The sequence below is a fragment of the Coturnix japonica genome, chromosome 19 (genome assembly GCF_001577835.2).
Source record: "Coturnix japonica isolate 7356 chromosome 19, Coturnix japonica 2.1, whole genome shotgun sequence".
In the NCBI taxonomy this organism is placed as follows: Eukaryota; Metazoa; Chordata; class Aves; order Galliformes; family Phasianidae; genus Coturnix; species Coturnix japonica.
Window position 1 is genome coordinate 6,315,780 of NC_029534.1, and position 12,521 is coordinate 6,328,300.

At 40.0% G+C, this 12,521-nt stretch overlaps 1 protein-coding gene across 10 annotated transcripts in view; it reads left to right on the forward strand.

Annotated features, from left to right (window-relative positions):
• The window catches only part of BRIP1 (BRCA1 interacting protein C-terminal helicase 1), a 117,791-nt gene that overhangs the window by 80,274 nt on the left and 24,996 nt on the right, over window positions 1-12,521 (forward strand). The gene's annotated exons all lie outside the window — the stretch shown is intronic.

The following is a 12,521-nucleotide window of genomic DNA, read 5'->3' on the forward strand; positions in this document are numbered from 1 at the left end:
TGCTCACTGGCCTTCTTTAATAACAAAGTTTTGCGAAGTGCAAGTGAGAAATATTCCACTGTGTCACACTACGTTTGAATTGCTTTATCCATTTCTTGTTGGGATACAAAAACAAAGCAGTGCCTCTGTAGCTCTGGTGTTATCTCTACACACCAAAGTGACATTTGTGCTTTAGCCCTATCAGTCTGGTATCTGCTTTGGAAGGACATTACATTTCTGTGTGTTAGGTAGCAAACTAAACTAATGAGACAGGTCTTGCTATCTAGTAACTTTCTGCCTGGATATGCAGTTTAAAATAGGAGTGCTGCTTTATGTGTACTGTACAGTGAAATTTGGCAGCAATAAGCTCCAAGCTCAGTGCACTCAGTAAAGAAAGACTCTTCAGGAGCATGATGTAGTGTTCCCATTACCCATTAGTGCTGGAAAATAGCAACCCAAAGATAATTCTCAGTGTATGCATATGGATTTCCCTTCTGTAAAATGGTAGTGTAATTTATTTAAAGCTGCTTTTGTTTTATTTTTGATAGTATAGAGAGGCTCTTGGTATTATGAGCTTTGTCTGATTAAGTGCGCAAAATGACAAACAAGGTTGTCCTGTGCTCATCTTCTTCCTTCTTTAGGCAGATAATCACCTTTAGAAGCCTGGATCCTATTCAGCTACTCTGTCAGTCAGCAATACCAAGACCCCAGTAAGCCGCATTTATCAAACTAAACACTTGATCTGTATCGGCACATCAGCTGGTGGCGAGGTCTAAGACACAAGATGAAAGTTGCAATTAGGATTTAGGTGGACATTTTATTATCTGAGATTTGGAATAGGTTTTCTTAGCTAATCCAAACATCTTTCCACTCAGATATGTTGACAGAGCCCTTCTGTACATGTACTTACTTCAGCTTAAGTGGGAACTGCGATGGATGTTGCCAAGATTTAATACCTCTAAAAGGAGAATACTTGTTGAGGGCAGGACACGGTGGCTGGAGCCGGCGCGGTGCCTGTGCTCCGGGCTGGGCTTCCTCCATCTGATAGTCAGAAGGCAGACAGTGCATCTGGGGCGCCATCCGCTGCCCAGCTTTAACAGAAAAATCAAAAAACCTATTCCTTAATATAAGCTAATTAGCAGCTTAATACTGCAGTATATCTCAGCAGCTTTTATATGCACGTAGCACATGGAAGTCAGTGGATTCTATTAGAGCTCTATGTATGCAATGCTCAGACATACTAAACATAGGGGGCAGAATGAAATGCTTGGCTTTCTTGTGCTCCCCAAAAGCACCTCTGTAGTGATGATGCATTCTTTTTCTCACTTGCATTTGTAACCCTAGCTTCAGTATTTCTCCCTTGTACATGAGAGGAGTTTGCAGACAGTGGCATCTATGGATTTAAGTGGCCGGGTCACAGTCAGTGCTCTTGTGCCAGTCTGTCAACCATAAACACTGCAGACAGTTTTGCTCTTGTCTCAAGCTTTTGAGTGTTACATGTTTTGATTTGCTACTGTCCTTGAAGATGGAGAATGTTGCTCTACAAAAAGAACTCTGTAAAGATTTCACCTTAAATTTGCTTTCTCGGTGTAGGCCGCATCAGACTGTATCTTCTCTGTCTTTGGCACTTTGATCTCTCCAGTGTTATTTGTGAGTTTCCTCTTATTCTTCTCTGTCTGAAATGGTGAAAGGAAAATATTCCATTTTCATTGTCTGTGTACAGTTTTAGGCATATGGATTGGAATAATAGCCATTTAAGTGTTTGTTATAGCCTCTAACTTTATAAATGGTGGATAAGTGAGAGATCCTCTCACAAAAGTGTTGAGGTTATCACGCTACGTAAAAGAGATTGCTCCAATTTCAGTGCGACGGTGACACGCACAGCTAGAGCAATGCTAAAGAGGCAAAATCCTTCCCTTTTACTAATGAGAACAGATGGTGATCTGAACGTGATTGTACCGTACACGGTCTGAACAGCAGAGGTCCTCAAGACCCAGCTCTTTGTGCTCAAGTGGAAATTTTACAGTGATTACATTCCATTACTTATTATATAGAGAAATTTTTTACTTGAGGATTTTGTCAGAAAGTTAAACAAAATGATCATCTTGTTTTCCTTAAATATTTTTAATTTTTGTGAAATATTAACTTAAATCTTCTGTAGTGATGCAGTAACATTTTGGAACAGTACTTGACTCCTCCAGCAAGCCTTCAGAAGAAACATGGAGCAGTATTTTTAACAGAGCAGTTCCATGTCTACTTTGTCATTAAAGGGCACCACTGCTCTCTAAAAACATTATGTTTTGAGAAATTATCGTTAGAAAGCATGCAAGTATCCAGAACATTATACTAATATCTAACTCTTCTATCCAGAAATGATTAGTTCATGTTCATTTAACATCGCAGCTTATTTATACTTCACTGTAGAGTTACTAATGCAATTTGTGCGTGTGTGCGTACAGCAAGTAAAGAATTTGCGTGGTCTGTTGAATTTATGAGCTTGGACAAAGCTTAAATATTTATCTACTTGTGTAGGTAACTTCATTACCAGAGTCTTACTCATACCAAACAGAAGAGCATGGACAAGAAATTATAAATATTGAGGGAACATTTTCTTCTATCTACTCTACTGGCTGAGCATCTTAACTAGCTCTGTCTGGCCTGCAATCCCTTTCAACTTTGTTGCTGTTAACTTCCCCGTAACCTGGACAACTAAGCTCTGAGCAGAAAACTTAGTAGGAAGAATATAAGTTAAAGTAACAGCAGTTTACTTTAGAAAATTTTCCATGATTAAACGTGCTTTTAATGGAAGGAAATGCTGAGATTTTCGTTTAGTCGTTAAATGTGCAGGAGAATAGGATTTGTCCAATAGTAGCTGCTAGCTTTGTGTCTCCAGACAGAATTATTTCTGAATTGCCTACTGTTTACCTGAGCTACTGGTATCAACTAAGTTGGTGATTCACAGATGGGGGGGAAAACCCCAGCATTACAAGTTAGTTCACCACTGTCTTTAACGTGTCGTGTTTTCTGGACAATCTCATGATAGTGCCCTTTGGTAAAAGCTCTCTGAGTGATGGATTAAGATCTGTCTTGGATTTTACGTGGATTAAGCTTTAAATTAACATAAAAGAATAACAATGTGAATCAATTTGATCAAAGAAAAAGTGTCACTAATTATTTAAACAGGACACTTACTACAGAGCTTTAAAGGCAAAGAAGCGGATTTCCCTTGCATGTGGATCAAATCAGAAGTATCCCATAATTGACTCTTTACAAGACCTTGCTGCAGCGTAATGGACTAGATATTAAAGCCTTAAGTATTTAAAGCTAGTTTCCGTCTTTCTCTAAATGGAGGTCTACCACTAAGAGCTATTTTACAAGTCTGACACATTAGCTACATCACTCTGAAATACACTGGGCTCTGGCTGCTCTGGTCCGGAATTTCAAGAGCTTTCAATAGTTAAATGGTGTGAAACGGGTAGCATTGAACCTGTGAGAAGGAATGAGCATCCTAAAAATAAATTCCAGATGGGGGTGTCTGTTGGAAAGGAGTGGAGATAGTGGATGTTACTTTTTCTAAGCATTTAATCAGTTCTGTCTTTGCCACCTATTTTTAATTTTGTTGGTGCTTCCTGTGAAAACTCACTCTCTGGTAGCGAAAATTCTAGGGAATGTGAGCCATTTCTCTCTTGGCTCTGAAGATAGAGTCCTCTGAATTTGCTTATTTCAAAACTGACCTGGTTGAGTTCTATTACAAATATACTGGCTCATACGTGAAGGTGTGTTGTATTTTACCATCTAGGGAGCACATGCCCCTTTTCTTTTGGGGAACATGCATTAAAGCTATTCTGAACAAAGGTCCTGCCACCCTCTAGTTTAGTCCTTCTTTGCACGAGCAGTATTGCATGGCTTGTATTGTCAGAATTTAGAGATATTATTTCTAAGGCAACTGAAGGCAATACAGTTTGTCCAACTTTTTATAAACAGTCACAAAAAAGAAAAGAGATCATAGGTACTCCCATTAAAAAGTTGGCAGGTTTGAGTCTATGCATTTTATTATAAGTATTATTAAATATAAAACTGTGTGTTACATGAGGTAAGATTTCTGTTGCTATAACCTTCTATTTGTATTGATCTGTATTTATATTGTTGTGCTTTGCACTAGACACAATGAAACTCTTCCATTCTCTTAGTTTTCCATTAATCTGTGCTCCAGCGGACTCTCCTGTTGGCATATCCCAGTCTTTATCTTAACCTTTGCTGTTTCAGACAGCCCTGTACATGTGGTTCAGTAGTGTTACATCAATATAAGAAGGTTGTGTGCTGTATTTCTTGATCATTTTCTTTTTGTATGGAAATAACTCATAAATATTCCTTTACTACAGTGGTTTATACTATATATACTTATAGGATAGTATTACTTGGAAAGTAAAATAGTTCTTAATAAGATCCAGAATTTACTTTTAAACAATTTCTGTCTTCTAATGGGAGGTAGAAATCAAATCATCCTGAAATCAATTGAAGTTCAGTCTGGAACCTTGTGAAGAAGGAAATTTTGTCGTGTAGGTACAACTTAAAATCCATAAGATATGGAAAATTAGAATTTCTTATCTTCAGTTTGTAACGTCTGCAACTTCAAACCATACTGAATGAATTATATTTTTCACATTTCCTCAAAATAACATTGTAAATATTAAAGCCACAAATTATACTTTGAAATGAGACTGGACATTGACTGTGACTACTCTGAAAGTTGGACTATTTCATATGCAAAGATCAAAGTATTCTCCTAACTGTTTCAAAGGAGAAATACTTCTTAAAAGTTACTCAAAAACTTTGGCTTATGGATTTAGCTGTTCCTTTCTGTGTAGGTGAAGAGAGAGAGCCAAGTTTTCAAGTATTTATTTTAACAATTATTCCTAGGCTTGTCATCTCAGAGGAAAGGACCTCCCATATTCTGGTTAAGCTCTGTGTTCATCGTGGGAATGCTAGGCTTTCTTCATTCAGCTGGAGTCAAGGTTTGGGCAGCTCATAACAAGTAGCTTAACAAAACCTCATTTTTTGTATTTGGCAGGTTGACGTTGTCTGCCCAGCAAGGGTTAGAGTAATATTTTCAGCAAACACCAGTTCTGCAAAACGATCTCAGTTTAGCGCATTCCAACCACACACATGACCAGACGTACCAGCTTACCACATCCCCTCCAGCCCTGGCAGTGCAGGGCAGAACCCATCTTCTTACAGTCTAGACAGGGCTGAAGAAGCAGATTTGTCTTTGTCTGAGTGATTTCAGGATTTTTGCTATTCCCTCCAGACTGACTACATACAATAGATTTATTCTGGACCAGTTATCTGCATCAATGTAATACCCAGGTACATGGGTTTTATGCATTGGTGTAGGGCAGCCACTCTGGGGAACACCCAAAGTTCTCAGTATAGATGGGGAGAGGCAACAGATATACAACAGCATCAACCCCCTTCTTGGAGTTGCTTTCACGCTCGTGGCTGGCATCCCTCAGTTTTTCGCTGCTGACTCCAAAACAGAGTTCTTATGGCAAATATTTTTTTTCCAGTGACCTTCCAACTTTCCACATCCTGCTCCCAAACCATCGTGGAAATTTTCCAGCTCTTCTTCTGCTCTGGCTGGTAGAGGTCCACTGAACAGTTACGGGTTTTACATCACATTGCTGAAAGCTGTATGCCTTTCTTCAAATCTAATAGTTGATACTCTTCAAGAAAAGCTTGTTGATTTAAGTCATGTCAGAAGGAGACACTTAGACCCTCAAGGTTCCTGTGCATCACTGTACCAATAAAAGGGCCTCTTAGTTTCTGTTTCTTCCAAAGAAAGTAAATCTGAGAAAACTCCTTAAATTCTTTCAGTTGTAGGAGTTCTGCCTGAAGTACTTTTCCCAGGTTATCTTGTTTTACACCAAAACCAAATATTTTAATCAAATTTCCATTGGTTTTCTTACCCAGAAAAGCAGAAAAGAACTAATAAAAGGAGGAAGGCTTGTCCAAAGGAAGCACTGTGGACAACGTGGATTTGCAGAGCAGGTCTGGGAAGTAACAAGAGCTTCTGTCCATCTCCTGCATCCTCAATTGCATGGCATTGTTGGGCATGTACCCACAGTGAGGCTCCATTCCCATGGCCTCTAAATAGAGATGTTAAACTAACATAAACATTAATTTGCATTGAATAAAAAAATAACCTGGGTAACCAGTAAGAAACATATGAGACTAATCATAAAGAAAATTCTGATCTTCACTGCAAGAAAAATAAACTGTCGTGCCAAAGGCTCTTTCCCCACACATTGATATTTTCCTTCAGCTTGTGAAGTTGCATCAGAGCTGATATTTTATTGCAATAATGAATGTTAACATTTAACGGTGTGTGTGTGTGTGTATACTTGGAGCACCCAAAAAGGTTACTGAAATAAAGAGCCCAAAATATGATAGGTACCATTTGTTCAAAAGAGATCTGAAGGCAGGAGTCAGGACCTTGTCGTGCTGCTGCATGACAGAAGTTTGCCTGAACGTAACCTCCATTACCAGATCATTGAAAATATAGCAGTGCCTTATCTATCTATCTGTCTACCAACATAAAACGAGCCACTAAAATAATAAACTTGAAAGGTATGTAGAGTAGTTGTGTAAATATGCAGATTTGAAAGACAGGTAGACTAGGTGAACTTAATAAATCATCAGCAATAGAGCTCTGTTCCACATTTTAAAACAGTATCATCCATCCCTTTTGCAAGGTGCGTATCTTTATGAATGATCCTCTAATTCAGATTGAAGCTAGTGTTTCTCATAGCAGATGCAATTCTAAAGAGAAACACTGGTAGTCACTAAGGTATTTCTTCTTTGTCATACATTGCAGGCAGTTCAGCTAACTACCAACTTGTCCAGCACAAAACTCACAAGGTTGTGTAAGGGATTCCTTACTTCCTTCTGAATTTGCAGCCCTTTAAAAACTCTTAATTGCATAATTATTGATGCGTCCAGAGGTACCCATAAGATTTGTTCATCTTCTCTCTTGCTAGAAGCTGCCATCCAGTCCTTGACTTGTGTGCTATTTTGTGTTTTGATCAATGGTATTCCAGTCCTGTCTTAAATCATTATGCAGAATTTTGTTTTTACAGGAAGTTCTGTGGAGTACCACAGAAGTTTCCAAATCTGACGAGCAGCCGGCTTGTGATTTGAAACAAAACAATGCTCTTGTTTAATGCTTTGATTTCTAGGCCTTCTATAAACGCCCTTAGAATCTACCAAGCTAAGCTAATGTAAATTTATGAATAATATCCTCAAGATACAAGTAAAATTTACTTGTGTCTTTAAGCTGTTAGTTTCTTTCAAAGACTGCATCCAGTTAGTATGCCCCAGGCTCTGCTTCTCTCCATCCAGCATCCCCCTTAGAACATTAAATTAATTGTGTTAAATTTCCTAGGGGCGTTAATGGAAGATGTTGGAAATAAGGGTATGAATCGTGGTTCATAGGCACAAATGTTTTATTTCATCTCCAGACAGATTCTTTCTGAGTAATGTGTAATTTGGTTTTCATTTCCTCTCAATCTTTATTTAAAAGAAACAGTTTTCTGCATTATTATTAGCTGCTGCAGTTAATCTATGCATTAGGAGTAGGAAAACTTACTTTTACGACAGAGTCTCACGTGCTACTTGAAAAGTTTAATCCATCATTGTTTGTTTGTCAGCTGTTTAGGTTTCACTCACTTTGAGTTGCAACCTTTTTCTCTCCAACTTGTGTGTACAGAATGAAATAAGTTCAGTATGTGTACACGAGTTTGTGGGTGTGTGTCTCAGACTCCGTTCTGACAGTCAGAGGCTGACTCATTTCTTTTCTTGGCTTTCCCAAAGACCATTTCTGCAAATCAAGAAGTGTGGGATGGTAAGGTATGCGTAATCCCCCTACCTGTATTTGGAAATCTCAGGTTTAGCATATGCAACACAGACAGATCAGGTGCAGAGCTGCCATGTGCAGCAGTTTTAAACAGTCTCGTATTAGATGGTATTTATTTGTGTGATGTTTCAACTGTTGGACTATCCTTGATATTACTTGAGGTGGCTCCGTTCTCCCATTGTGCATGGATTGGTTATTAGCATTAATACCAGTGAGCATCCCAAGATGGTTTCTGCCTGTCAGATTCAAGTAGAAAACAATGCCTTTGTGCTCAGCCTTCTTCCCAGCCATGGTAATTTGTCACCTGGTGGCAAGTGCCACTCCAAAGGAACAACATCAGAGGAAACCTCCTGTCACTTGGCTGATGAAAGCTGCTCTCTGCGTGGAGCCAGGTCAGTGCCATGAGCTCCAGAATGCAGCAGATGTCAGTACTTCTTGAATCCCAGCTGTTGCTTTTCACTGTAATCACCCAGAAAAGGGTACTGAGAGGCTCCAGAATGAATGTAGCTCAGCCCATCAGCCCCAGAACCATGTGGCTGAGAGATAAAGGAGGAATCCCACCATCAAACTGGACTCTCTAAGGTAGAACAGCTGACAAGGGAGTACCAAAGCTGTCAAATACTTACTTGCCACAACCAGTATATTTCTGCTCTTAATATTAAAAGTGTGTCAGAATTTCCATTATAAAGCACTTATTTTGTGGGTTTATAGCTTTGCCATAAAAATACACCTTGGGTTGAGTCTTGGCATACAGCCATTTGGCGGCTTCTGACACCATATTAATTCAGAACATCCAGACAACGTTTTTAAACACCAGTATCTGAAACACTGGTGCTTCTCTTTTCTTTTTTCCTCTTCCCAAGTATCTTGTTTTACGCAGGACTTGCAGAAATCAAAGATGGGTGAATATGTTTGCAACAAGAATCTGAAATGTCTGGACGTCCTCTTCAGAAGTGAGGGCCATCTACAATATTCTCTGGCCAGATGGTAAGGCTGAGTAGACCTCCAAAAATGAATTGACAAGACCCCTGTCTTGTCCAACAATCTGGCTGCCATCACTTGGAAATTTTAGTGGAAGAATTTTGGCTTGCCTGGAGCTAGCTGCCCAGTGCTTATGAAGATATAAGCTACAATATCCATTTTGGAATGAAATCAAAGAATCTTAGGTCACCTTTGAAATCCAAAGTTTAACAAAGAGATTGTGAGCTGATGATCTCTGTAAGGTAGGAAATTAGGAGGAAAATATACTCATAATTTGAAATTTACCAATAAATCAGCTCAAAATCTAGAACGTCCTCTACTTTTGATCTATGGGCTTCATAAGAAGCACATATGGTCTATTCAAATCCCAACCCCAGCGAATGACTGGAAAGATGAACAGAAATTGGGATTCCTCGCAGCCAAATCCTGTAACTCAAGTACTCTTTATAAAATGAATGATGAAAAGGGGAGATCCTAATCTGATCCCTGGCCTTACTGTACAATTAGGAAAAGTGATAATCTTGGTTTGTAAAACAAGGAAAATTGGCAGCTGTGGAAAAATTAAAGGAAGTAGTTCAGTTAAATATCAGACTCATGAAAAAATTGGCCATAAAAGCTGTTCTGAGGCTGGCCAGGACAGGGCCTCAGAAATGTCTAGGGAAGGTTCTTCAATCAGTTCAGGAAATGTGAAGACATGAAGCTGAAAGTGCTGAGCTCCAAAGGAATGAGGATAAAGCTCATAGCTTTTCTCTAAATTTGGTCAGTTTACTTTTTGAATGTACATGAGGATCTGTGAAATGAATAGAATAAAGTACCTTCTCTCAAACTGAAGTTATTGGACTAGGCAGACTGAAAAAGGATAAACTGGTTGCAAGCAGAGACAGTGTGTGCTGGAAGACAGGACACATCTCAAAAGTGGTAAAATTGGTTTTGAAAATTAGACCTCTGCTTCAGAGCAGGAACTGTGGCTAAAATGATGGATAAGCTAAGACAGGATTTGGATTTCGTTATGTTTAGTAACAGAGTTAAATCTGCTGGAAATGCTGCCTTACAAATTAAATCTCTAGAAATTTTCTTTAATTCTGTGGCCCAGGTGACGCGCAGCGTCTGCAGATTGCGTGGATTTTCCTGGTACAGCAGATCCTTGTGGCAGAGAGATGGAAATCTCATTGCAGGGGCCTTGTCAGAAGTGTTAGCTGCTCATGCCCTTGAAAATCTGAGGAAGAGCTTAATCATCTCCCATGCTAATGCACTGAAATGCTGAATCGATTGCAAGTTACACTGGTCCATACTGGACCCCCCTGCTCTGCTGGGACCACTAAGGCTGGAGTCACTGCTGCCATTAGTGCTGCTGTTAGCAGGGATAAAGGCATGGCTGTGCCACAGTCAAAGCTTTGGCGTACTTTTTAGATTCCCTGAAAGTTTTTTCCAGCTAAAAATCAGTTCTCTGGATCCAATAAATACACAGCCTGCACACAGTGGTCTACCACAGATTGATGCTGAGGGAAAGCAGCCCATTACCCCGCACCTTGCTGTTCAGCAAAAGCAAAGCAGTAAGAAGTGCTACTGGACATCAAGGAAATGAACGGGGATAGGATAAGTGAGCTTTCAACAATTTTTGGACCTCACTTGAGTTCTGATTAAAGTCAAATGGTGGCCTGACCAGAGCCTGCAGAGCCAATAACAGCAACAGGGGAGGGAGCAGCCTCCAGAGCAGGACCGGACCTACTGCAGTTTGAAAAGATGTGTTTTGGCTCCACACCTGTGAGACATAGGAGGTGGGGAGCAGGTATTGTGCAGCATGCCTGTTCTGCATTATCTCTAGATGGTATCTCAGTATGAAGGAAAACACTCAGACAGGACCTGATGTAGCGGCAAATGGTCTGTAATGTGCTGAAAGTCATCAATCTGAAATCAAACCCAAAGGCAAGTGAATCATTGCAGGCAGAAGTAACTCATTATGAGTCCACAGTCAGCCAGGGAATGGTTTGCGCAGACAAAAAGCAAATGGAGTCAGGACAGCCCCAACCAGCTCCCCAGACAGTGGCAGTCAGGTAAAGGTTTAGGGTTTTCTTACAGGTTACTGCTACTGCTATTTCAGACAGCTTATTTGTGGCTTTTTTAACGCTGTAAAACCACTGCATGCATTTGGTGAGAAGGAAACGATTTCAGTGGCCAGCATGGTGTGATTTAACATCTTCAGTCTTTGAAAAAAGCCATGTTCCTGCTCCCACTCCTGCCTCCCACATTTCAGACACCTTCCAGGCTGGACACAGATGCTGTGATGAGGGCAGCACTGACAGAGCAAATCAAAGGGCTTGAGAGGATGGTGGCTTATTACAACAAAACGTTTATGTTCTCAGGAGAGAAATTAATATTCCGCTCAAAGAACATCTGACAGTGGTTAAACCTGTAGAACATTTTCACTGCCGTCTCTTTGGAAAAGGATATATGTCTTGGACAGAGGCTCAGCAGGCAGCAGGGATCTGACAGGCACTGCCCTGATGGGCATTTGTCTTCTCTGGTACAGGCATTAGGCTGGGGGCAAAGGTGTCCTCCCCTCCTATGGGGCAAAGCTGTGGGTATTTTAGTAGATAAGCATGATTGTGTTAGAGGAATGCATGGCTTTATTGTTCACAACTTCCTCCTAACAGAAGTTTGCTGAATATTTTGGGCTTTGTTAATTGGTTAGTGTTCAATAAGGAATTTTGACATTAAGTTCTCATTCTCTCTGGTTGTAGAGAAGCAAAGAAGATCTGTGCCTTAGTAAAAGATAGATATTGACTGACACATGTTTTTTTATGTTTGTCTGTAAAATTTCATGATGTTTTCTTGGGTATGTGAACTAAGTAATAGACTGATCACCTCCTTGCTACACCACATCAAAATTTGAAGGGTTTTTTTGTGCAATAGCAAACAGTTTCAGTTTTAAAGTTATTGTATCTAAAGCAATACTTTCCATAGTATGTCATGTTTTTCATATTTGGACCATAGTGGAGCTCACACGTTGCGTTCCTCTCAGACCCTTGATGTGCAGCAGCAGAGTGTGACAGCAGAGATCTGGAAAGAGAGGCAAATAAGGTCATGATTTTGAGAGCATTTTGTTTAAAAACAGCTATCTGAAGTGCTGTCCATCATAGGGAGCTGAGAACTGAGAGGACAAAAGCAGAAAGAGTATTTCTGAATAATCTGATTTTAATGTGGTTGCTTCATTGCAAAGCTATTTAAAGCTTTCTTCACGCAGCAGGAGGGATCACATACTGGAAAATCTGTTCTGTAAAGATTTTCATCACTTTGTTAAACTTCAGCTGAATGAGCTTGAATCTAAATCAGTAGCGTTGCAAACTTACTATGGGTTGTCCAACAACACTGACCTGTATCAGCAGAGGAAACATTTCATGACATATGATGCAGTTTTGTTCCACGTGCAAGTGGTTGATATATGCTTTGTATACAGTGTAAGTGCCAGGTCCATTTTAAAACCAAGAGTGGGAAGGACAAGAAAACTGACGGGATGTGGGAAGGCCTCCTGCAGAAGGAAGGCTCTGCCATTACACCATAGGCTTAGCTGTTATTTGTGCTGGTGCTGGGCTCTCTGGTCTGGCTGTGCTTGGAAGAGCTGGGACTCTGCTTCCAGAACTCAAAGCAA